The sequence below is a fragment of the Eumetopias jubatus genome, unplaced genomic scaffold (assembly GCF_037043125.1).
Source record: "Eumetopias jubatus isolate StellerSeaLion01/CBP00866 unplaced genomic scaffold, mEumJub1_p1.0 scaffold_5, whole genome shotgun sequence".
NCBI lineage: Eukaryota > Metazoa > Chordata > Mammalia > Carnivora > Otariidae > Eumetopias > Eumetopias jubatus.
The window spans coordinates 24,485,545-24,510,933 of record NW_028274811.1 but is presented as its reverse complement, the minus strand read 5'-3'; the positions used below and the strand labels follow the sequence as shown (position 1 = coordinate 24,510,933).

Sequence of the window (25,389 nt, the reverse complement as noted above, 5' to 3'; positions counted from 1 at the left end):
CTCCTTTTATGATTTCATTCAATATCCTGCTTTTAAATACCATTTTTGCTGATTACTTCCAAATTCATATTTCCAGTATGGACTTCCTCTGAACTCCAGGCTCATTCCTCCCATTGCCTAGTTAACATCTCCATTTGGATATACGTGACTTAAATTTAAAATGCCCAACAATGAACACTGACATTTCTACTTTCAACATGGTCTTCTCTGTATCAGTAAACAGTAACTCCATTCAACTACTTTCTCAGGCCAAAATACTTAGAGCCATCCTTGATTCTTTCCTTCCATTATACATCCCTAACAGCAAATCTCATTGGCCTTGCTCTTAAGAATATATCTAGAATCCAACAATTTCTTACCACCTTGACTCAGCCTAGCCAAGGACATTATAACTACAATATGGGTTACTGCAAATGGTCTTTTCCTGGTCTCTCTGCTCCCCTATAATTTATTCTTCAAACAGTATGTAGCCACAATGCCTTTCAAAAAATATAGATCCATCAACACTTTGCTCAAAGCCCCCTTTTGGTTTCCCATCCAACTCAGAGTAAAATACAAAGCTTCTGCAATGCGCTATGAGGATCTAAGTGATCTGGCCTCACTACTTTTTAAACTTCATGCCTACCACTACTCCCTTATGTGTTCCAGCCAAACTTGACTTCCTTGTGTCTTAAACTCACTAAGGACTCTGGGCCTTTGTCCTTGTTGTTCTTTCTGCTTGAAACATTTTCCCCTGAGAGATGCATGTCTTTTTGTTCACCTGTTTCAGGCCTCTTTTCAAATTTTGTCATATCAGAGAAGCTTGCCTTGTCTATCTGATATAAAATGGATATTCTCTCTTCTCCTTACTCCTGGCACTCTCTCTTCTCCTTACTCCTTAGCACTTACCATACTGATATAAATTTTTTTCTGTCTCTATTTGCTAAAATGTAAGCAAGCAACAAGGGCTCTCTCATGTTCACTGCTTTATGCATAGTGCCAACCCATAAGAGTGTCTGGCAAATGATAGGCACTTAATAAATACAAACTGAACAAATCATTGAATGAATCTTACTGTGCCTGCTATCAGTGGGTAATGAAAGCAAACAGCAGGTAAGACTTCTTAGTACATTGTAGAAGGATGTAAACTCTGTTATCAAAAAAAACTATTTACTTGCCATCAATTAATCATGTTACTGATTGCTATATTCCGAATTTCCAGTTGCTAAGCTTGTCTAGAACTAGGGGCTATCCTTGAAATATCTTGATTCAGTTAAAATGACATTCTTGGAAAATAAAGTTTTCAACTTTACTTTGTAAATATTGAGTTATCTTTGTAATATTCTTTTCAGTATCTAAATAATAGCCACTTTTCTCAGCTTTAAAAAAGTTTTAAAGAACTTTTTGCCTTCTTGTGATCTATAAAGCATTAGTATGTGATCCTGCTTTTTAAAACCAAAGTACATTTTTATTTCACAGAAGGCAGGGTATGTTAAAGCAAGTTCAATAAATTTCCATATGTTTTTCTGAAAGTCTTGCTATGTATTAGAATAAGCTGCAGGGTTTTCTTATAAGGTTACCATTTTTAAAATTATGAATTTTAAATTATGTCCTTACTGGAATATATGTGTGTGTTTTGGTGTGAGTGGGGGAATGGTAGACAAGTATGAGTGTAAGGAGGACTGTTATAGATTTTATTAAATTACTATTTTAGATCTTTAGATATAGCAGACACTTACAAGTTTTACCCTATCTGCCAAGAGGTGCATATCTTTCCCTCCTGAGTTTGACATTTACACTTTTATCACACTATCAGAATGCCGCAGAAGAAAGGCCCTTGCAGCTGATCAGAATTATATATATATAAAATAAAGCAGCAGAGTGTTTAATTTTTACATAATAATCATTCAGTAAATGTTGTTACATTGTGAAATAACTGCCTACCCCACCTCTTTCTAGCTCTGCAATAACTAGCAGGTTATTTAAACTTTTCGGGCTATAATTTCAATGCCTATAAAATGGGAGTAATAACAGATATTTCATAGTTACATGCAGCTCAAATAAAAATATGTTTGCTAAACACCCACTTAGTAAGGCAGCTGACGTAAACATACTGGGTGGCTTCCAGTGTTGCACCATAAGGTAGCACCCACGTGTCATGGACAGGTTTGGCACCCAGGCCTGATGTCACATACTTATCTGGAGCTCTAGGTGTTCTGAAAGGTAACAGTTTTGATCACATGAGTGGCCCAACAAATTGTGCTGGGATGGTAGGGCTGGAGGCTTTGAGGATTTCTTACTAATGCTGCTACCTTTGGCCTCAGATTTCGATGGTAACATAAAGAAGTCCTCCGAATTTCTCTGTGAATAGTTCCTTGTATAATACGGCTGATCTGATTATAAACAGATCCTCTCATGTGGGTTAACAGGCTCCCTTACTGACAATGAGCCATTAAAATGTTCTGACTTAATTCACACTCCATGAGTACCACATTCTTTTAACCACCGATAAACTATGAAAAATGTCAATCTTTCATATGGCTTAGTAATTGTCTTGAATTTATGAAATACCAACTCTAGATAATACCCAAGCAAACATTTTGCAATAATTTGGGAATATTTGAATGGTAGAGTTCTCCTCTTTAGGAGCTAAGCATTTCAGTGGGTGTCAATAACTTCCTTAATGAATTGACCATGTATCCATTCATGTACATATTCAGTATCCAGCCCATTAACATGTATTGGCACCCTTGGTACATTATGCTAGGTATTACTCAGCCCCTTTCCTCCAGTCTACCCTTAAACCAGCATCAGAATTATCTGACCTAAATCCAAATCTGATTATATATATCCCAACCTAAACAAAATAGAACAAAATGCAAAAAAACCTGTAACAGCGTAACAAAAAACCAAAAAATCTTCAACAGTTTACTACTGACCTTAGGAAAAGTTTTCTAATGCATTATTATGACGTTAAAGATCTATCTCCTGGGGTACGTGGCACAGTGGGTTAAGTGTCTGACTCCTGATTTCAGCTCAGGTCATGAACTCAGGGGCTCTGTGCTCAGCAGGGAGTCTGCCTGAGATTCTCTCCCCGTCCCTCTGCCCCTCCCTCCGCATGTGCCCATGTGTGTTCTCCCTCCCCCAATCTCAAATAAATAAATATATCTTAAAAAAAAAAAGATCTCTTATTCTTTGCAACTTAAAATCCAAATACATACTAAGGTCTTCACCAGTACCAGCAAATTGCATGTTCTTTTTGTTACCTTTATCACTATACACATTGTGACTTTTGCCTAGAAATTTCCTATACTTTTTACTTTTTCTTTAAAATAGCTCCCAGTTTACCTCCTCAAGTTCCTTGTCCAGATATAATCTCCTTGTTCATAGTGCTCTGACAGTACGTATTCATGCTTCTATTTGAGCTCTGTGCATGCTACTTTGCATTTTATCTCCAAGTGATAAAAGTGAGATGTAAGCATGGGAGAAGGAAAAGGAGACAAGGATAGAGGGAAAGAATATAGTGGGAAAGAGAGAGGAGTTAAAAAGATAAAGAAATAAAGGGAAAAGACCTTTATATGAATCTGAGTGTCTAAAAAGATTATAGTCCTGTATCGTCCATCTTAAAGTAGAGCATACATACTGTCATGTGTGAAGAGAGTAAGAATCCACAGGACTGATTTGTTGCGGACCCCTGCAATGTCAATTTTCCTTGAAGACTAAATTAAAATATTTTTTAAGTAATCATACCATTATATATCATACAGGAGAATGTCAAATGTAAATGAGTGGTTATAATATTCAAGTTAGTTTTATGCCTACCAACATTTTTTCAAGGTAAGTTCACCAATCTTCTTTCTCAGCCTTGGCCTATGTGTTTACCCTCTTCCTCTAATAGGGATAGCTGCCTTTAGGTGATTGCAAACAATGATTTATTTTACCTTACTATTAAACATGTCTGCAAAATATCATGAAAAGAGAAATGAAAGAAAATGAGACAGGAGAGGAAGAAAGTTATTCTCAGTTAACTAGAAAAGTATTGATGAACTACATTTGAATTTGATCTTAAAGGATGAGAAGATCTTTGGAGAAGCAGACTCCACTATGGGCCTAAGCATGCCAGAGATTTATTGGGGAAAATACTAACGAAGAATAAAGAGTGAAGATGCAAGAGGAGACAGGGAGAGCCTTAGACCATGTTGAAGTCCTACTCCTTCTGAAAGGTTAGAAGGAAGGAGGATTGAGTAATAAGAGCTTCAAATGACAGTACAGTTCTGAGAAGGGCTCAGGCAGAATGGGAGCTTCTGAACCAAAATCTCCAGTTTGAGAAATACTGCACAGGGCAGGAAGGGACCAGGATTCATAACCGCCATGCTCAGTCACTGGCTGGGAGTAGCCCAGGGAAGTGTGGTCTCAGCATTTACAGGGCTGGCTCCTCCAGGTTTTCAGTTAAGTGGGCTCCCTGGGGCAGTTTCTCTTAAAGAGATCTGAATGACACATCCCTATGGCTGCCCTAGGGAGTAAAGATGATCAGGCATAGAAAGAGAAATTGTAAGATGTCTATGACAAATGGCAAGATCAGATTGTGTGGAATACAGCATATGTGAAAAATAGAGGTAAAAATAAGTTTTAAAATATAGCCTGAGAGCAAAATTTAAAAAACCTTGACTACTAAAATGGAGAGTAATCTTTCAAAATAATGACTTGGTACAAGTTTAATTTTTTAAACAGAAAAGTAATGCCATCTGATTGTCTTGTAGAAGAATATTGCAGAAATTCACAACATTGATTTTAGGTAGGAGGGAGTCTGCAGTTCTAGCTTTATGTCTAGAGCTCAGGGCCTGGAGAGGAAATTTAAATCACCCATTGCAAAGTTGGGAGTTAAAGTGTCAAGCTGAATGGCACTGCTTAGAAAGAGCCCAGAGAGAAGAAAATGGCAGAAAATGTCTTTGAAGAATATGTGTTTAGTTATGATAAATCATAATTTATGTGTTGAGGAATCTCATTTCCTATCTCATTTTGAAAAGCTGAATTTTTTTTAAATCAAGAAAAATTTTTCCCTCTAATATATAAGTTCAAATTTTCATTTAAAATTTTACCTAAGGTGAGAACACAAGAAAATGATATTTTAGCACAGGTTAAAGTCATTAAATGACAACTGTACAAATACCCTTCATTTATATTTCATTTCTTCTCTTGAAGGTAATAATGGCACAAATGGACCTAAATGGACAAGTCATCTGGTGTAACTTCGTAAGTGAATTGACAACATATGCATAAGGATGTATATCTGTAAGGTGCTTTTAATAAAATAAAACATTATCAGTTAATGGTATTCAAGTACACACCACGTATACAGAATATCAAGAGAGATGTTGGTGAGGAAATAATAACTTACTCTTTAGTGCTGATTTTCCTCCACACTGAACTATGCCACACATGTTTACACACTCAGTACATGACAGTTTCTCCCCACCTCATCCCTGTCCCTTTGGGTTTGCCACAATTCTTTCTCCTCCTTTCTTTACCTTTCTCTTTGCTCATTCCTTTTATTCCCATCTGCTCTTATGCAGTCTCCAAGTGATGCCAATCCATATAAATATATTTCTTTTCATCAAGAAAGCACTTACAGAAGCACCTTTTAGGACAAATTCATTCAGTTTGTAAGCCTTACTCTTACCTAATAAATATATATATTTTTTTCAGATCTTGGCCAAAATTATGAAATAGGGCAGGTAAAACAAACACCTAAAAGGCCTGAGGCTTACAGTGAAGTCAGTAAACTTGAGAAGCTGATGATGAGGGCTGAACTGGCCAAACTCCAGACCAAACAGTTGTGGGGGGGGGGGGGGTCTATGGTAAATAACTTTCATCTGGTCGTGAAATGCAGTTCTCACCAGCTGAAAGGGGTATTGAGACACCATGTGAAGCTGCAGTAGCTTTTTTTGTTGCTATAGGGTTGAGCCACTTAGAAAAATCTATTTTACTTCCTAAAAAATCAAATCCAGCACTTTCACCTCCAGAGAGGAAGTGTTTCAGAAATAGCTGAAGTGAATTCCGTGTTTGAATAACGGGAACCTGATACTTAATTCCCTGGCTGACTTGCAATGAGCAAGTTACTTTTTCTTTAAGTAAAAACCCATTTAATACGCATAGACTGTTATAGCTGCAAAATGTGAATGCATTAATATTGGAAGCTTGGCTATATGCGTTGAAATGATTGCTGAAATTGTTTTAAAGGTCTTCATGCTTAAACCAAAATGCTTTTCAAGTTCTCCCTTCTTAGTCCAGCTGAGCTGTGTGATTAAAAAAGTCAAGCACTAATTATCTGGCAAAGAATAAGACATTATAGGTCTAAGGACAGCCTCGGGTTCCTGGTGCCACAGGCTTTCATTTGGCTCTCACACAGACCGTATTATATAACCTCTTCATTACAGGTGAATCACAAATTTAGTCCTGAGATCAGAGCTGAAGATAATCACGTGCCTTATTTTTTCCCTTCCTTTAGGAATTTCACTAAATGATTAGAAACAATGCATTTTTTCTACACCTGAGCAGTTTTTCGAAAACCAAGAGTATAAGTCATGATAAATCAAAATCTCATAATTTTTAACAAGCCAAGCACAATATCCTTGTGAAAATTTGATTAGGCAGGCATCTAGCTATAGAAAAACAAGAAGTAAAATACATTAAAGATTACTAAAATTGTTCATTTTAACAAATGTTTTAAAAATTACTTTGCCCAGAAAAGAAGAGAAACCAGATGGACTACTGAAAAATTAGTATTAGTATATTCATTTGCTCAGAGGTTCCTTTTCAAGCAAGCAGAATACATTAAAATTATTGAATTGAAAGAGGAACAATCAGTGGAAGTCTTATTGAAATCCTGTTTGGAAATATAAACCTGACCAGAAATGGAAACAGTATGATGATTACAAGTTACTTAAATTTTCAATTCTCTAATAATTATACTCTGAATTTAGGCTGTTTTGGGGGTCACTGATGATGTTCTTGCTGTCTCTTTCACACAGACTGAAAGAAGCAGATGGATCATCTTTGACCTCTTGTTTTCCTTCAAACTACGCATTCAGTCCATCAGCAACTCCTATTTCCTCCTCCTTTAAATACATTCTGAATTTCCACTTCTCTTTACCTGCATTGCTCACGTTCTCGTACAAACAGCATTTCTAGCCCGGGATGCCTGCCATGCCCTCCTGACTGCTCTCCCCAGTCCCACTGTCCCCTACAGTTTTATATTTGCACAGAAGCCATGTTAAAATTAATCAAATCGTGGTCCTGACTGGAACTCTTCAGTGATACATTTAGGATGGAACCCATATCTATACTGTGTCTTACAAGTCCCCACCCATCCGGCCTCTGTCCATCTTCCTGACCACATCTTCTACCACTGCTCCCCTCCCTCACTTTTCTGCAGCTTGAGCTGACCTCCAAGCTGCTCTAGACATGTTAGACTACTCCCCACTTCAGAGCATTCATTCACACTTGTTCTTACCCCAGATCTTGATTTGCCTTACTTCTTATTATTTGAGTTTCCACATAAATGTCACTTCCTCAGACTCCCTCCAGCATTCATGATCCCTTTATCCTACTTTATTTTTCTTTCTGGCACTTAACGCCACCTTATACTATTACTGCCTATCTACTTCTTTGCTATCTCTCTCCCATTAGAATATAAACGCCAGATAATAGAGGCCTTGTTCCTAGTTGTCCTGACAACACTTAGGGTAAGGCCAGAAACACAGTGGGTGTTCAATACATGTTAACTCAATGAATTAGAAAATGAATAAATAAATGAAGGCTAGTATTTATCATTTTTAAATAACCTTTAAACCAGCAAAATGGCATTTCTTCACTGTATGAATTTTCGAAGGTCTTACTTCAAAATCATCACCAGAAAAATGGTAACGTGTCAAGTGGTATGATCTACAATACAAAGTATAGGAATATCAATATGATATATATGAAGGTGAAGGTAAATAAATCAGACTCGCGGTACAATTGGAGCCAATTTCTTAACCCATATCTTCTTGCTTGCTGTGGCCTGAAAAATCAGACTAGGCTAGACTGTGCAGCATGCATTTCTTTTTCTTTTCTGCTTTTTCTATGAAGTCACTAAGTGTTTCTGAAGTGGGGTTTGGTTACTGCTGCTATTGCTATGACTGTTTTATTAGAGACTTTGATTTCACTGCACACGTTAGCAGTTAATCCAAAGGAAGGTTGCAGAGGCTTTTAAGTTTTGGTAAATCTTCTAGTTACTCCACTAGTGCTTACTAGTCTACCTGAGCAATGTAACAGAATGTGGTAGCATGCACACAGCACAGACTAGCTGGGTTTGACTCCTCAAATTACTTGCTAAACGATCTCTCTATAAATTTTTCATTCATAAAATATGAACAGCAATGATTATAACAATATATACATACGTACATATATAGAGTTCTTGTGAGGGCTCAGTGGGTTAATAAACATAAAGCTCTTAGAACACTTCTTTGCACAATATGAGCATTTAAAAATATTAATTTTGAGTTTCTTGTTGTATAAACTTTCCTAAATAGAAATGATCACCATGCCCCATAAAAAGAAGACTCCATATTATTGTCTACATCAAAGGACTTAGATTTGGAAGACTTGGCTTCTGCTGTCTATTAGAGATCATATAGCCAACGTTTCCACAAATCTTACTAAGTCCACAGAAGTAGCATGCCTTCAAAACACAGTCACATTTCCAGTGTGTGTAGGGCTCTGGGGTAAAGGGTGAGAATGATTCCATTTTCTGTAGAGTAGGGGCTGATTCTTTACAGAAAGCCTCAACATTTTGCATAATCCTTTGACTAAACTGATTTGCTGTTTCAGTCACACAACTTGTCAATTGGGAAAAAGGTCATAGTTGAGACCTATGTCACCTCATCCTTTGTTTCTTAGAGCATATGCATACAGATCTTGTGATAATCAATGTAAACAGGCAGGGCGTATTTTGGAATGTATCTGAGGAAAAAAATGAGATTGGCATGAAAATAAGTAGATGAAAACAAAAAAAAATAGAAAAATAAAGGATATATTTTATCCTTAAGTTTTTAAAATAATTCTCAAACGTGACACTGGCAATCTATTTTAGGGATTACGGGACATTCATTTGTTGATTTGGGAATCTTCAGGGTCCAAAAATAGAAATTTTGTTCAAAAATATGGGACGCCTGGGTGGCTCAGTCAGTTCAGGGTCTGCCTTTGGCCCAGGTCATGATCCTAGGGTCCTAGGATTGAGTCCCTGCATCTGGCTCCTTGCTCTGGCAGGGAGCCTGCTTCTCCCTCTGCCTGCCGCTCCCCCTGCTTATGCTCTCTCTGACAAATAAATAAATAAATTCTTAAAAAATAATAATAATAATGTGGTATTCGGGTGGCTCAGTCGATTAAGCGTCTGCCCCCAGCTCAGGTCATGATCCCAGGGTCCAGGGATTGAGTCCTGCATCGGGCTCCCTGCTCCATGGAGGAGACTGCTTCTCCCTCTGCTGCTCTCTGTCTCTCCTGAATAAATAAAATCTTCAAAAAATATAATGTGGTATCAGTGATAAAGTATCCATGTATAGCTGCACACATGCAGCTGTAGATGTGGCAGGGGTGTTTTTTCAAAAATGGACAAACCCTGGGTTAGCAAACAGAACTAAGGTTAGGAGCTCTCTGAGTTGGCTGAGGTAGCTAGCTTAGGTAGTGTTACTAATGAATGCAAGTATATAACTCTACTTCATGAGCTTGAGTATGTAAGAAAGGTCATTGGGATTTTTCTATCTTTTCTTTAAGTCTGACTTAATCTAACCTCAGTCTGCCTAGGCTGATAGACAATTTTATCTTAGCCCTTATTAGTAGTCCAGCCTATGCCTTTGCCCAAGGGTGTGAAAAGATCCCAAACATCTTTGCAGTGAAGGATATCTGAGAAGTCACTGCTAGCCCTGATCTTTATTTGCCCAAGCCTACATGCTTCTTAAAGTCCAGTGGCTCCTAAAATTCTAATCCTTGCTTGTGTTTGAACCAAGCAATCATCAGAGAAGATGCTGAGGTTATTCAAATCTATCACTGGAAAAGGCACAAAGACCATGTCATTTTGCTATTTTCAAATTTAATCCATAAGAAACAGGTAATTCCATTGTTAAACTAATGCAGGCCATAGAAAATGACAGAAAATCATTTTTATAAAGTTAGCATGAAATAACAAGAAAATGCAGCAAAGACAGTTATAAAAAAATTATAGGCCAAAAGTCACAAATGAAAATAGATGAGAAAGGGGCGCCTGGGTGCCTCAGTCATTAGCGTCTGCCTTCGCCTCAGGTCATGATCCCAGAGTCCTGGGATCGAGCCCCACGTTGGGCTCCCTGCTCGGCGCGAGGACTGCTTCTCCCTCTCCCACTCCCCCTGCTTGTATTCCCTCAGTCTCACTGTCTCTCTCTGTCAAATAAATAAATAAAATCTTTAAAAAAAAATAAATGAGTAATTAAGTAAAAAGAAATCAGCAATATATGAAAATAATAATCTATGACCTATCAGCATTTACTCCAGGAAGGCAAGAACAGTTTAAATATCAGAAATATGTCATAATAAAGTCATTAACAAATTAACTGAGAAAATTAATAAAATCCACTCAATAAGAGCTTTAAGGCATTTAATATAATTCAGCAGTGACTTATAGGAAAATCTCTAAGGAAAAGAAAAAGCATAAAATTTGTTAAGGAATATTAGTTTTTTTAAAAACAACAATATAAACTTTAAATGACAAAATGTTAAAAGCAGAAACAAGACAGACAAACATGCCCATTACATTTCAACAATGAATTGCAGGTTCAAGTGAATGCAGTAAGAGAAAAACAAAAGTATAAATGCAGGGAAAGAAGAACTAAAAGACTGAACAAATATTTTTTATGTTCACATGGAAGATTAGGGGAGATATGGGGAAAAGTGGGCTTTTTTCTTAGCACAACTGTTTTCTTAGTTGATCTAAGAATAGAGTCCCTTCATACTTTCACAGATCTACCTTAGTGCCAGTTCCCATTAGAACTCTACTACTTTACCTTTTCTTAGACTGGTTTATTTAAATTCAATCAATTAATATATAATGTATTATTGGTTTCAGAGGTAAAGGTCAGTTTTATATAACACCCAGCACTCATTACATCACGTGCCCTCCTTAATGTCCATCACCCAGTGACCCCATCCCCCACCCCCCTCCCCTTCAGCAACCCTCAGTTTGTTTCCTATGATTAAGAGTCTCTCAGGGTTTGTCTCCCCCTCTGATTTCATCTTGTTTTACTTTTTTCCTCTCTTCCCCTATGATCCTCTGTTTTGTTTCTTAAATTCCACATATGAGTGAGATCATAGGATAATTATCTTTGTCTGATTGACTTATTTCACTTAGCAAGAACTCTACTACTTTAATAGCATTTAACAGTGTTACTCATGCAAGCACCTAGTTAACCACTTAAGAATTCTTTTCCCCCTTTTTATAGACACTGAGCCCCTATACTGTTGAGACTTTTTTTTAAAGATTTTATTTATTTATTTGACAGAGAGACTCACAGTGCGAGAGGGAACACAAGCAGGGGGAGTGGGAGAGGGAGAAGAGGGTCTCCCCACTGAGCAGGGAGCCCGATGCAGAGCTCGATTCCAGGACGTGGGGATCATGACCTGAGCTGAAGGCAGACGCTTAATGACTAAGCCACCCAGGCACCCTGTATGACACTTTCTTAAGTCTTCAGCTTCATCTTTATCCTGTCTCCAACTCAGATCCTTTCCCAACATATAAAGTAACAGGTAGACTTCTGAAAAGTCATGTGTGATTTTCCAAGTTCCACTTTGAAGCCCTTTCTTCAATGATTTAGGAAATCTGTGAGGTCATTTCTCAGCAGCTTTTATTTTTCATTTTCTATTTATTTTTTGGCTCTATTCCAACAAACAGGGCATGGTTTACTTGAATACAGATGCAATGTCTTTCTTTTTTCTATCTCCAGGTCCTTGTACATTAATTAGAAAATATCAGACATGCCATAAATATGTGTTACATTATTGATTAGAACTTATGTTAACTAAATTGCCAAGAAAGTTCTTCATTTATAGCTTCCTTACTCTGTCCATCAATCTCTCCTCCGATAGACCCAGGAAATCCTACTCCCTATGAGAATGTCTTTTCTTTGCACATTGGGATAGATAATACTCACTGAGCACTTAGGATGTGCTGGATATGGCGCTGAACAATCTACATGCCTTTTCTCATACAACTTTAAAACAACACGAGATAAATTATATCATTATCCTCTTCATTTTGATTCGAAGAATCTCTAGATTGAGGAAAATAAATGAAAGGTCCCAGATTACAAAGGTAGCCAGTTGTGAAGCCAGGGTGTGACTCCAGGGAATGACTAGAGCTGTAGGTACTGCACTGCCTTCCAAGTGTGGGCGCTAATTGTTCAGCACTAGAAACAAGTGAGACCCAGGTTTTAGTCACAGCTCTGCCACTTATTATTTATGTGACCTCAGGGAAGCCACTTAAATGTATCAGTTCCTTCACTTGTAATATGGAGATAATAGTTACTCCATTCAGTGATTTGCTGTGAGAATTAAATGACTTGTTTGGATTATTCTAACTCACTTTTTCTTGAAAAATGGGGTCTCTTGTTTATATTTTAAGGCATCCATTTTGAGGAACCTGAGATAAAATGGGATTTTATTTTTCAATAAAAATATTGTTCTCTTTAATATTTAGCATTGGCTGTTTGAAAAATGCCAGCAAGTCAAGTGATACTCACTGTTCTGGGCTTCAACAGCAGGATGGTGGAGTGAACCACAATGAAATAGCATCTGCTCTAGCCCTTATGAGGATTAATCAAATCCTCTCATAATTAAATGGGTCAGTTAATTATGCATGTTCAATGAAATGACAGAAATGCTCCTATCTTCAAGGACTTCAGTTTAGTTGATTCTGACTGAATGAACACACATTTCTCATTTTGTTAATCAGAATTAACAAAAATAGATTCATTGCTTCACCTGAAATTTTTATTTCCGCATAAACTCACTGAAAATTATTCACATTTTCTGAGCAAAATATTTAGAATCTTTCTAAGCCAAAATGACTTGCAGAAGGAAAATTCAATATCCAGGACTGACCAGGAAAAATGATTCCTAGTAATGCAAATGTTCAAGAACAGTAGCATTATTCTATGTGTATGGTTATGGAGAAAATCAGGAATTGAGCAACACATATATGAGATTTGCGATCAACACAAAATCTTTTTGGGAAATGATGGAGCATCTGTTTTTAAGTACCACTAAGATTAACAAGATATATTCAGGTTGCAATCTAGCAACTTTCAAAATAGTATTAAAGGTTAACACTCAAGTTTTCTAAAGGAAAGCTACAAGAAAATTTTGGATTCATTGTTAAAGTAGGGCAATTGTTTAGGAATATAACTGGCAATTTCATGTGGTAATTTGTGACAATTACCACTACTTTTCAATTCTGAGAATTCTCAGCAGCAGTCTTCTTTAGCTTCTTTGCCAGGAACTGAGTGCCTGGACCTCAAAATCCATAAATGCAGATCTGTATCCAGCAGGCACGAAGTCCCCTCCCTTTGTAATTATGGCATTATTACTTTAATAGAGGAAACAAGAATTTAACAATGATTAGCCTCCAGAGGAAGGAGAATTTGTTAAAATTCTGAACACAGCATGCTTACTTTCCACCTTTAGAGCCCAAGCCCTAGACTGACAGCTCTTGAAAACAACCTCCTTTATTGCCGTAGTTCCAGGCAAGGTGCTCAGGATCCTTAGCCACGCAGGACTTTAAGAACTGTCTTATGACTCATTTTTACTTCATCTAGGAAGAAAGCAACTTTTTGGCTACTTCTTTTTACATCCAATCCAATCAGCAATGCCGCTTCCATCTTTCAGGTCCCCAACTCCTTCCAGCTTTGTAATAGAATGAAACTCTCAAGGATAAGCATTTGAGAATTGGCCATGCATTAACCATGCATGTATTCACTACTGTTCTTTTTTAGCCTTACACTTCTTTCCATCAATTAAAACTCTGAAGGGTCAGATTTTATCTGCCTTTTGCCTAAAAAATGGCTTTTAGTAGGTTATTTCCAATAGGCCCTTCCAATTTTAAGCTAATTAGCAAATAAAAAAGAATTTTCTCTCGTTAGTTAATTGCATACAGAAGATGTCAGCAAGGAGCTTTCCTTAGAATAAGGGTAGAGGATCAGGATTCCGGCTTATCATGATTCAGTTGTACAGTGTTCCTAAGGCTGGCTCTGAACACCACCATTCTTCAGACATCTAGAGATACAAATGTGCTATTATAGTGGCTGTGTGCTTAGACTCTACTCTTCCTTTTTTGATTATTTTTCTTGATTAATAAAATAATACTAAATATATAGTTTGTTTTTAATATTTGTTACTCATGTACCACGGTTGATTGATAAGCAAAAACAAAGTGATACTCTGTCCTTTTCTATAATATTTCCCATTTAGAGTTAAACTAAATCTTTTTTTTAAAGACTTATTTATTTATTTATTCATGAGAGACAGAGAGAGAGAAGCAGGCTCCCAAGGAGCAGGGAACCCGATGCGGGACTCGATCCCAGGACTCTGGGATCATGACCTGAGCCGAAGGCAGATGCTCAACCATCTGAGCCACCCAGGTGCCCGAGTTAAACTAAATCTTATATGAAGGTAATATTTGATACATTTGCCAGGTTTAAAGTATTAAATTTTATCCCAAGTGTTTAGAAAGTGAATGTTGCTTAATCTTTCACAGGAAGACTCATGTCATTTGTCTTTTATATCCCCCCTGCCAATTTACTGCAACAGACTGCTGAGAGAGGTGAAGTGAGAATATAATGTTAGTATACTATAAACATATTCAATAAATGACTTAGAGTAATTCTTTGTTGAAAAACAAAGTGCTAGCAAATCTTATTTCTACCAAGGTGACTATTAATTTTTTTCATAATGGAGGAATTCAAACACACTGAAAAACAGTCACATACCAAAAGTGATCTCTCAATTCAACAGATATTTATTGAGCACCTACTTTGTGTAAGGCTGTTCAAGGTAAATGAATAAGACTGTGAGCAAGATAGACAAAAACCCCTGACCTCATGAGACTTACATTCTCATGGGGGAAGCATACTAGATAAAAATATATAAATACATTATTTATAAAATGTCAGGTTAAAAGTGATAGTGAAAAAAATAAAGAGCGGGTAAGTATATAGAATATGAAGAATCATACATGAGGATCACAGAATGCGTCTTTGAGGAGACGGCATTTAAGTGGAAGCTGAATGAAATGAGTTGAACTAAAAATATCTTTGGAGAAGACTTCTAGGCAGAAAAAACTGAGAAGAGAGATCTTAAGGCAAAAGTACTTGTGATATATTTGGCAAAAAGCTGTGAAGCTATTTGGAGAAGTAGCTAGAGTCCAGGTCATGTGAAGCCCAATAAACTACAGCAAGGAATTAAGATATTGTTGTATGAGTCATAGTACACCAATAGAGATTTCTGCATGGGATTGACTTATTTTTATTATTCTGCATATTGTGTGAAGAATGGGTGTAGGGAGAAGCAGTTTGTTTTAGTTACATTAAATCTGCAATGCAGATGGTTGCTCAATGCATCACGTGGATCAGTTCTGAAGAGATGTCAGGACCAGAGGATATACCTGGGAGTCATAAATATTGTACTTAAAGCCATGACAGTAGATAGGTCACCCAAGGATTATTACACATGAGAAGAGTAGGCATCCTTACGCCCTGAGGTTCCCCAACATAGTTGCCAGAAAGAGAGTCACGTCCAAGTTTACAGGAAACATAAAACTTTCAAAGTCAAGTGTTTCAAGAAGTAGCAAGTGCTCAATTGTGTCAAATGCTAATGAGAGGTCAAGCAAAATGACTGCCAAGTAACTACTGGATTTGCAACCTAGAATTTATTTTTTACAAGATTGTTTTTAATGAATAGGGAATAAAGCCTAATAGAACTGAGGTACTTCTCAATTTTTTTCCCCACAAATTTAACATTCTTCCTTGTTTCAAATTTGTTTTAAAATAAGTAAAATTTTACCCCAATATAGTTTGAAACCTTTCTCTCCCTTTTCTCTGCCTTCTTCCCTAAAGAATGACTATCCTGCCTTGTTTATATTCATCCTATGATTTTGTTTGTAATGATAAAATATTTTTGTGCTTTTAACAATTATACAGTGATTATCAAATTATTCCCTATCCTTTTGTGATGTTTTTTAAAGCTTATTTTTTTTTGAAGATTTCATTTATTTATCCGACAGAGAGAGACACAGCGAGAGAGGGAACACAGCAGGGGGAGTGGGAGAGGGAGAAGCAGGCTTCCCGCTGAGCAGGGAGCCCGACGTGGGGCTCTATCCCAGGACCCTGGGGTCATGACCTGAGCCGAAGGCAGATGCCTAACAACTGAGCCACCCAGGTGCCCCAAAGCTTATTTTTAAAATGTATACATTTTCCATTTTACTACATATACACACATACATATTAGTAAATTCTATTACTGTAATGTACCCATTATGTACTCTAAGCTATTTATGTATTTCCCAATTGACAGATGTTTGCACCTCTGATTTTTTGCTATTAAAATTGATGTAATAAACATCCCTGTATGTGTCTTGTGTATGTCCTTGTGTACATGTGAAAGAGCCGTTGGTATATACACCTAGAAGGGTAATTGCTGATATTCACATCTTCAATTTTATCTCACATCAATATTTTCCCCCAAGAAACAAAGTCAGAGTGTTTTCATATGTTAAATTACTCATTTTGTCTTTGATGTCTCTTAATTACCTTCTTTTTTCTCTACACACATATATATCTTCTACTTTTCTATTATCTTTAGCTGTGTCTAGTTTGCTGCTCTTTTAATCTATCAAGTGTTTAATTTAAATATTTACATTTTAAATTTAAAAAGTTCTCTTTGGTCGTTTTTAGAAATCTGTTTATTTGTTCTACCTTAAGGTATCTTTTAAGAAATTATTTTTTCAGGGCGCCTGGGTGGCTCAGATGGTTAAGCGTCTGCCTTCAGCTCAGGTCATGATCCCAGGGTCCTGGGATCGAGTCCCACATCAGGCTCCCTGCTCCTTGGGAGCCTGCTTCTCCCTCTGCTTCTCTCTCTCTCTCTCTGTCTGTCATGAATAAATAAATAAAATCTTTAAAAAAAATTATTTTTTCAGTTCCTTTATTTCTTTAATCATGTGAAATATATTCATTTCAAAGCCTTTTTCAGATTTTCCTACTATTTCCTCTTCTAGGGGTGCTAATTTTTTGCCTTCTTGCATCTGTTCATCCTTCCTTGATATGTTTTTCTTTCTTGCGTGATATATAATATTTTACTGTGAATTCATCTACCATAAGAGATGTCTATTCTGTGGGAATCTCCTATGAACTGTGTGATAGGTCTTTCCACTTCTTTTAAAATGTATTTTATCTGCATTTCCATGTGCCTGTACAGGTGGCATCTACTCCAGTTCAGTCTCCTTTGTTGCTAGAAGTAGGATACTTTATTGCTTTTGAATTTTACATTTAATTAAGTCCTACCTATCACTCATTACATTCTCAACCCCACTTTTTATGTCATTCTCTATTACTAAATTCACCATGCTCTTATAGTATTATCAGCTTTTTTTGGTAGGCCTGCTGTGCTCTTTCCTCGGACAAGTTGAAAAACAGCTCCTTGAGAATTATATTCCCTGGATGTGCCTGCAAAGTATGTGGGTTGTAGAGTTTCTTAGTTGATGGCATTAAAAAAAATTTTTTTTTAAAGATTTTATTTATTTGACAGAGAGAGACACAGCGAGAGAGGGAACACAAGCAAGGGGAGTGGGAGAGGGAGAAGCAGGCTTCCCGCAGAGCAGGGAGCCTAATGTGGGGCTCCATCCCAGGACCCTGGGACCATGACCTGAGCTGAAGGCAGAGGCTTAAAGACTGAGCCACCCAGGCGCCCCAGTTGATGGCATTTTAAACCTGTATCTGAAACATGTGGCAAGATAATTTGTTGAAATTGTAGCTGAGTTTTTGGAAAAGAGTGAAATTTAGTACTTAAACCTCTGGGTAAGCAACAAAACTGTTCTAAAAATACATACTAAGTATCTGTTGACTTTTAAAACATAGTATTGAGCTTATTCTCTTTACCTGGCAGGTCATGGAGGTTAACAATGAGTTATATCATCTGGATTGTGGGGGTACTGTATATTACCAGGAATTATCATTGTCCACAGAAATGACAAAATATTTATTTTCACCAGTCAGGCTTCTCTCTTTGTCCACACCATTGTTAAAAGATGTTTTACTTATGGCATAACTACAGCATTAGACTTGAGACGTTTACTAAATGGAACAAAAAACATTATTTTCTTGCTTTGATTAATAACAGCAACAACAAAACTCCCCAAGAATCACATACGTAGTAGAAAACAGCAACATTGGACTGCTGCTTTGAAGATACCAGTTTACCACCAATCATTGTTGAACACAATCAACTGGCTCTAAAACTCAGATCTCCACTTTCCTGAAGATGCTTTCTGCATATTTCAGTTTGTCAACTTAGGCTACGTGAGAAAAAACCTTTTAAGTTTTTTGTTCAATAACTAACTTCCTGGTACACGTTCTGTGGCACCTTAGCTTTGAATTTTGCACTTTAAAATAAATGTTCTCTCAATGCCAAATAATACATCTAAATTCTATACTCTTTGCTACTCAAATTCAAGCAAATCTTTAAAAAATACACTAGAATTCATATGGTTCCCTAAGAGCTCTTTCAAGGACAGTGAAAAGATTGATATGACCCCCTTGCACGATGTCCAAAAGTTACCGAGAGCCAGGACTTAATGGCTTCATAAGCAGTCAGTATGAGTAATGCTGTTGGTGAAGAAATTTTACTGAAATAATTAACTGGGCAAACAGAGCAATTCCTCTTCAAAATGGTACCACTCTTATTCTTTAAAGAAAGACATAGTGACAAGAAAAATACAGTGAGAGTCACATGCACAGATAATTTGCCAAACCAAAACCTAATGTATAGAAAGGAATATACCATTAATTGTCAAATGAGGTACACAGTAATCTCCTTGTGACTTTTTCCAGTGGCAATTACAAAAGCTATGTCCAGTACTATCCATGAGAAAATGTCTCTTGGGACATGCTACAATAATGCCCCATTATAACTCACCTAAAGTCTATATTCAATTTTTATCAGGTTTTAGATATAACATTATATTTGCATAATTATTTATGCTGTATGAAATGTTTTCTTATCTATTATCTCTAGGGTCCATGTATAATTGTATATTGCACACAACCAGGAGTTCAAAATAAATCTGGGGAACAATAAAACTGACACTGTTATTTGTTAATTTTATCCATACCTGGAATTATGGACCAGAGTGTGTTAGTGACATAACACTGGAGGGAATGAAATGCACCTGGGGGAATAAAACTCACAAGCTTCATGATGACCAGAAGATAGGTCAGTCATAAATAGAAGAGGTCCTTTAGGAAAAACTGGCCAGGGTGAAATTATAAAGGAGGTACCTCAGTCTATTCAAGCTACTATAACAAGACTAACATATACTGAGTTGCTTAGACAACAAAAATGTATTCCTCAGGGTCCTGGAGCATGGCAAGTCCAAGAACAAGGCATCAGTAGATGCAGTGTCTGGTGAGAGCTAGCTTTTCAGGTTGTCTTCTCTCTGTGTCCTCCAATGGTAGAAAGGATAAGGGAATTCTCCAAGTCTCTTCTCATTCAATGAATGCTCTGACAAAGAGCCCTACCTCTCATTACCATCAATATTGGGGGTTAGAATTTCAACATATAAATTTCAGGGGGACACAAGCATTCAATCCATAACAGGAGGAAAATATTTTTTTTTTATAAAGGCGGCAAAGATTATTTCCTGAAATTTTACCCTCTTTTATCCTGCAGGGGTACAAGCACTGGAATCTCTGTCCATCTTCTCTCATAGGTCTCTAAAATTTCTAAAAAATACTTTGATAATCAGAATATCCCCCCCCCCAAGATGTCCATGCCCTCATCCCCAGAGCCTGTGAATATATTGCCTTACACAGCAAAAGAAACGAGATATGATTAAGGTTATGAATCTTCAGCTGGGGAGATTAGCCTGATTACCCAGGAGTCCTACTGGAATCATAGGAGTCCTTAAAAACTCAGAACTCTTCCCAGCTGTGCACAGAAAGATATAACAGAAGAATCAGAGCAATGCAGTATTGGTCCTCCTAGAGGCACCAGAAAGCATTCCTGCCCTCACATTAGCCCAGGGAGACCCATGTCAGACTTCCGACCTAGAGATTATTGATAGTAAATTTGTATTGTTTTAAACTGTAAAGTCTGTGGTACTTTCTTACAGAATCTAAAGAAAACTTACACAAATACTAAGGGCAAAATAACAAAAACTCCTATCAATAAACATGTGAATTAACTCCATTCTGTTGTTTATAAATTATGATTCACCCTGTTCAGAGGGGAAAAATTGGCCACACACAAAGAAATAAGCTTCTTTTATGACAGTTATCAACACTTCAGAGTTTTGGCATATAGATGAAAAAAACACTGCTGGGACACTGTTAACAGAGCTTAATAAGAGGCTATTTAAGTTATATAACTTATTGTAAGGAAACAATTTTTCTCATCTCTTAAATGGGAGAAAACTAACTAAAGGCTTTTTAAAATAGAGTCCTATTTCTCTTCCATTTCTAAACTCTGACAGATCAGACAGGAGCTAAAAACAGGTACTGGAATTTTAAATCTATTATTTGATTTCTTTATTCACTTATTCATTTGTTCAATCATTCATTAAACATTTGTTGACTCCTCTCTCTTTGCCAAGCACTGTGCAAGAAGTGGAGGCATAAATAAAATATGTTACAATACCTTCTCTCATGGAACTCTTAATTTCATTGAGAGATTTCCTGGGATGAGGAATGATAGGCTGAAATGCCCAATTTGGGGCTTTGTTAAAGATCAGTTTGGAGCAAAGCAGTTCATACCAGTTGAAGAATAACAGGGTTGGTTGGAATAATTGAAGTTACTTTTAGCTCTGCAAGGGAAGATATCTGCTCTGAAGAGGAAGTGAGAACAACATACTGAAATTATGGAGAAAATCTTGGATATTCAAATTTAAGTAAGATAAGCTCAAATTTTTCTCTTAGGCAGAATTTACATGAGCACTTTAGTTAGCAATTGAATTTAGGGAGGAAATAAGGCTAACTGATAACCAGTTTAATGCATATATTTCTTTAAATCTTATTTTATATTACATTTACTTGTTTATATTTTACAAATATATTGTGTATTCAAATGTGCATTTTGTTATTATAATGAAGAATTGCATTCTTATAAAATAAGAATCATGAAGATCTTATATTTCTTTCAAGTTCCCACTTCTGAAAAGTCTCTTCATAGAGTCATACATCTATCAAGTTTACCAGAGTTGCAGATACAGAATCAGTGAGAGATAGGGTCAACCTTCAAGGATTTATGTAACACAGTAATGGGAAATAGTCAAAGCAATAGCATAAAGAAGAAGCATGTCTATATTTTAAAATAAGAAAAGACTAATATTAATGAATCCTTTAATGGAGATTTATAAAACAACAATTTTTTCATACTTTTGAGCCATAGGAAATAATATTTATTTCCTTAGAATGCAAAATAATATGGTTTTGTAGAGTAATAGAACAGATGGGGGAGAGGAATAAAAGAAATCTGCCTACATATGAGGAATAAATAATCCTGAGCAGATGAACAATCAAAATTATTTCAAAAAATTACCATTCTTCTCTTCAAATTTTTTTGCTACTCATTTCTACACCTACATTTTTACTTTTATTTTAAAATGGACTAAGTAAAGTTATTGAATTCTAGGAAGGAAGTCAGACCTCTCTTTCCATGTTTATTTTTTCCTTTTCTTGCCTTTTGCCAAGTTGGGGAAATTTTAACTTTATTTTTCTTATTAATTTGATAGTATTATTAAGAGTCTCTGTTATATAAGCCCCCCATGGGGCTCCCTGCTCAGCTAGAGTCTGCTTCTCCTTCTCCTTCTGCACCCTCCCTCCGCTTGTGCTCTCTCTCTCTCTCAAATAAATAAATAAAATCTTAAAAGTTTCTGGGGGCACCTGGGTGGCTCAGTCGTTACGCGTCTGCCTTCAGCTCAGGTCATGATCTCAGGGTCCTGGGATCAAGCCCCACATCCGGCTCCCTGCTCCGCGGGAAGCTTGCTTCTCCCACGCCCCCTGCTTGTGTTCCCTCTCTTGCTATGTCTTTCTCTGTCAAATAAATAAAATCTTAAAAAAAAAAGTTTCTGCTTATTTTCCCATCACTGGCATCCAAACATTTTTAAAACTTCTGTATTTTACAAATAACATGTAATGATGTAAATATGAGGATCAGTAATGCCCTCAAGATACGGTCTGTGTTATTGCTCCTATGTATGTGCCTCATTTCTTCACAACAAAAGCTTCTGTTTCCCATTTTCCTCATCCTTATTCAAATCTCAGCTTTCCAGAGACAGTAAGAAAGTTTTGGTTCTTTTTTTTTTTTTTTTTGACTGTTTATAAACATTTGGAATTTTATTTAAAAACACACACACACACACACAAAAATCCATCACAACCATGAACATTGTTACAGTTAGAGGCCCTCCTGGTTCTTCACAATGATACTGGGCATGCTCACAAGGGGTTCCCATTGTCTAGTCTCAGTTAGACAACCATCTTTAAAAAGAAGGAAAAAAACCTCGGCACACTACCGTTTAACTTGTATTAATGTTTTTTCACAAATGGTGAAAAATACTGAAGTACAGACAAGGAATAATCATAATGTTGTGGCCAACATTATAAGTATGGAATTATAAATTTAGAACATTTTCTGGTTTAAAAAATAAATCTGGTAGTCAATGCAGCTCTGCGGGGTCTCTGCGTCTAGTAGGGCGGGTCTCTGCGTTGCTGACGGTACTCGCCTTTATCCATGTTTCCAGGTCCTCCCCGCCCACCTCTTCTTCCTCCCACCTGCTCCATCAAAGGTCCAGGGGGCCCACTAGGGACGCCCCGTCTTCCTCCATCAAAGCCACCTCGGTCCATGCCCTGGCCACCACGGAAGCCCCCTCTGTCTCCACCACGGCCACCTCTGAACATCCCACTGGGACCACCGCAGTCCATGAGGCCGCCTCTTCCGCCCCGCATGCCACCAGGGCCGCCTCTGCCACGGTCACCACCCGGGGGTGGAAAGGATGGTGGAAGGAAGCCTTCAGGCTTTGGGGCCTTACACTGGTTGCATTCTGCTCTCCAGGGGAAGTTCTGGTTTCCACACCCCGGACTGGGGCACTGCCAAGTCTCCAGCTTGGTGCTGGACATTTCCTCCTCCGGATGGGATCCCTTGGGAACCCCGGGGCCTTCTTGGGGTCTGTCTCCTCCACGGCCTCTGTCTCCTCCACGGGCTCCCATGAGACCCTCCCAGGCCCCCAGGACCTGCAGGGCCCCCTGGACCTCCACAAAGTGGCAGCGGCATCCCTCTGCCCTCACGGGGAGGCATACCACCTCGCATGCTGTTCATCGAAGGCTTCTTCAGAGCAAGAGAAACCTTAAGTTTGCTCCCTTGAAAATCTTTCCCATCAAACCACTCCACGGCAGCCTTGGCAGTTGGTGGGTCTTCACAGGACACTGTAGCATCACCTTTGGGCTTTCCTGTTTCCTTGTCCAAGTAGATATGGATCATGGGTTGTCCTGTTCTCTTGTTCATCTTAACAACTCCACACTGCTTAAAGAAGTCTGCCAAGATCATCTAGAGTCACATTGCAATCTAAGCCTTGCACATAAATTGCACTGTAGTCAGAGTCTTCATCTGGATCTATAGGTGGGCCTAGATCAAGATCTGGTCCTTCGTCCATGGGTCCACCAGGCTTATTGAAGCCACCTCGCTCTCCAGCACTGCCCATTCCACCGTGTTCTCCTCCCTGTCCACCTCTGCTCACGCCTCCATGATCAAATCCCCCTCTTCCCCTGCCCCGGTTATCAGGGCCACTCATACTCCGGTTCTCTCCTGGTCCGGAAAATCCTCCAGACTCCTGCCCATAAATACCCATGCTACTGGGGTGGTCCCGTCAGAATGAACTCTGCTGCCCAGAGCTCTGCTCTGTTGGCTATATTGACTTGGAGCCTGGCTGTAGGATCCATTTTGGGGGGGATAACCAGTGGGCGGCTGCTGCCCATAGCTGCTTTGTTGACCATAGCTACTCTTCTGTCCATAGCTGCTCGGCTGCCCACAGGTGTTCTGCTGAGAGTAACTGCTCTGATCATAACTAGTCGGCTGTATAGAGGAATAGCTGGTAAGAGGATAAGATGGTGGTGCTGGGACTGGCTGCATGGGGTAGCTCCCAGGTGCCTGGGGATAACTGTAGTTACTCTGTCCATATCCTAGGCTGGGCTGGTTGTAACCCCCTGTGCAAGATTGAGGTTGACTAGTCTCAGCGGGTTTGTTACCATCCTGTGGTCTTGCAGGTGCAGTGGCTGCCGGTTGCTGCCCATAGGCTGGGTAAGCAGGCTGAGTGCCATAAGCAGACTGAGCTGCATAGGAGGCATGGGTGTTAGTGACGGTAGCAGTGGTGCTATCGTAAGCACCAGTGCCGTCCCCCTGGACAGGCTGACTGTATGCCTGGGGGACAGTTGGAGTAGTATAACCAGCGGGAGGCTGTCCATAAGAAGTTGCATAGGTGGTCTGCCCATAGGTTGCAGTGGTCTGAGCCTGGGTATAGCAGACATCAGTGGGCCGTCCATAGGTTCCATAACTTCGCTGCCCATATGCCTGAGTGGTCTGTGAGTACCCTTGAGTGGGTTGGGCGGTGTATGCACTGTAGCCCTGCTGGGCTGCCTCTTGGCTGTAGGTACTGTAATCCGTGGACGCCATTTTCTCTGAAAGCTTTGGTTCTATACTATTATTACATTATTCCTGTTACCTATTTTCCAATTTCACAAATACTTAACACATGTATTAAATAATACTATTAACTTTATAATCCGTTCAGAAATAAGGTGCAAAAAGATTCTAACACTCTTTCACGTTATCTTGTATCTGTCTTCCTACTGTGAGCTCTGTGTTTAATTTTTCACTGTTAGAATATTTTCTGGAACATTTTCTCAGATAAATAATTTGGCTGGTAGACCAGAAAATCCTTTTATGCCCAAAATGTTCCTCTTTCATTTGACAGATAAATTATATCTCAGCTGGATATAGTTTTCTTAAAACACAATCCTTAGGTCTCAGTAATATGTAGCTAATTACCCAATATCTTCACGTTCCTGTGTCAGATGCAAATTT

At 38.1% G+C, this 25,389-nt stretch overlaps 1 pseudogene; it reads right to left on the bottom strand.

The window, feature by feature from the left end:
• Positions 1 to 22,997: 22,997 nt before the first annotated feature.
• On the bottom strand, positions 22,998 to 24,979 carry LOC114209571 (RNA-binding protein EWS pseudogene; annotated as a pseudogene).
• Between the last annotated feature and the right edge of the window lie 410 nt (positions 24,980 to 25,389).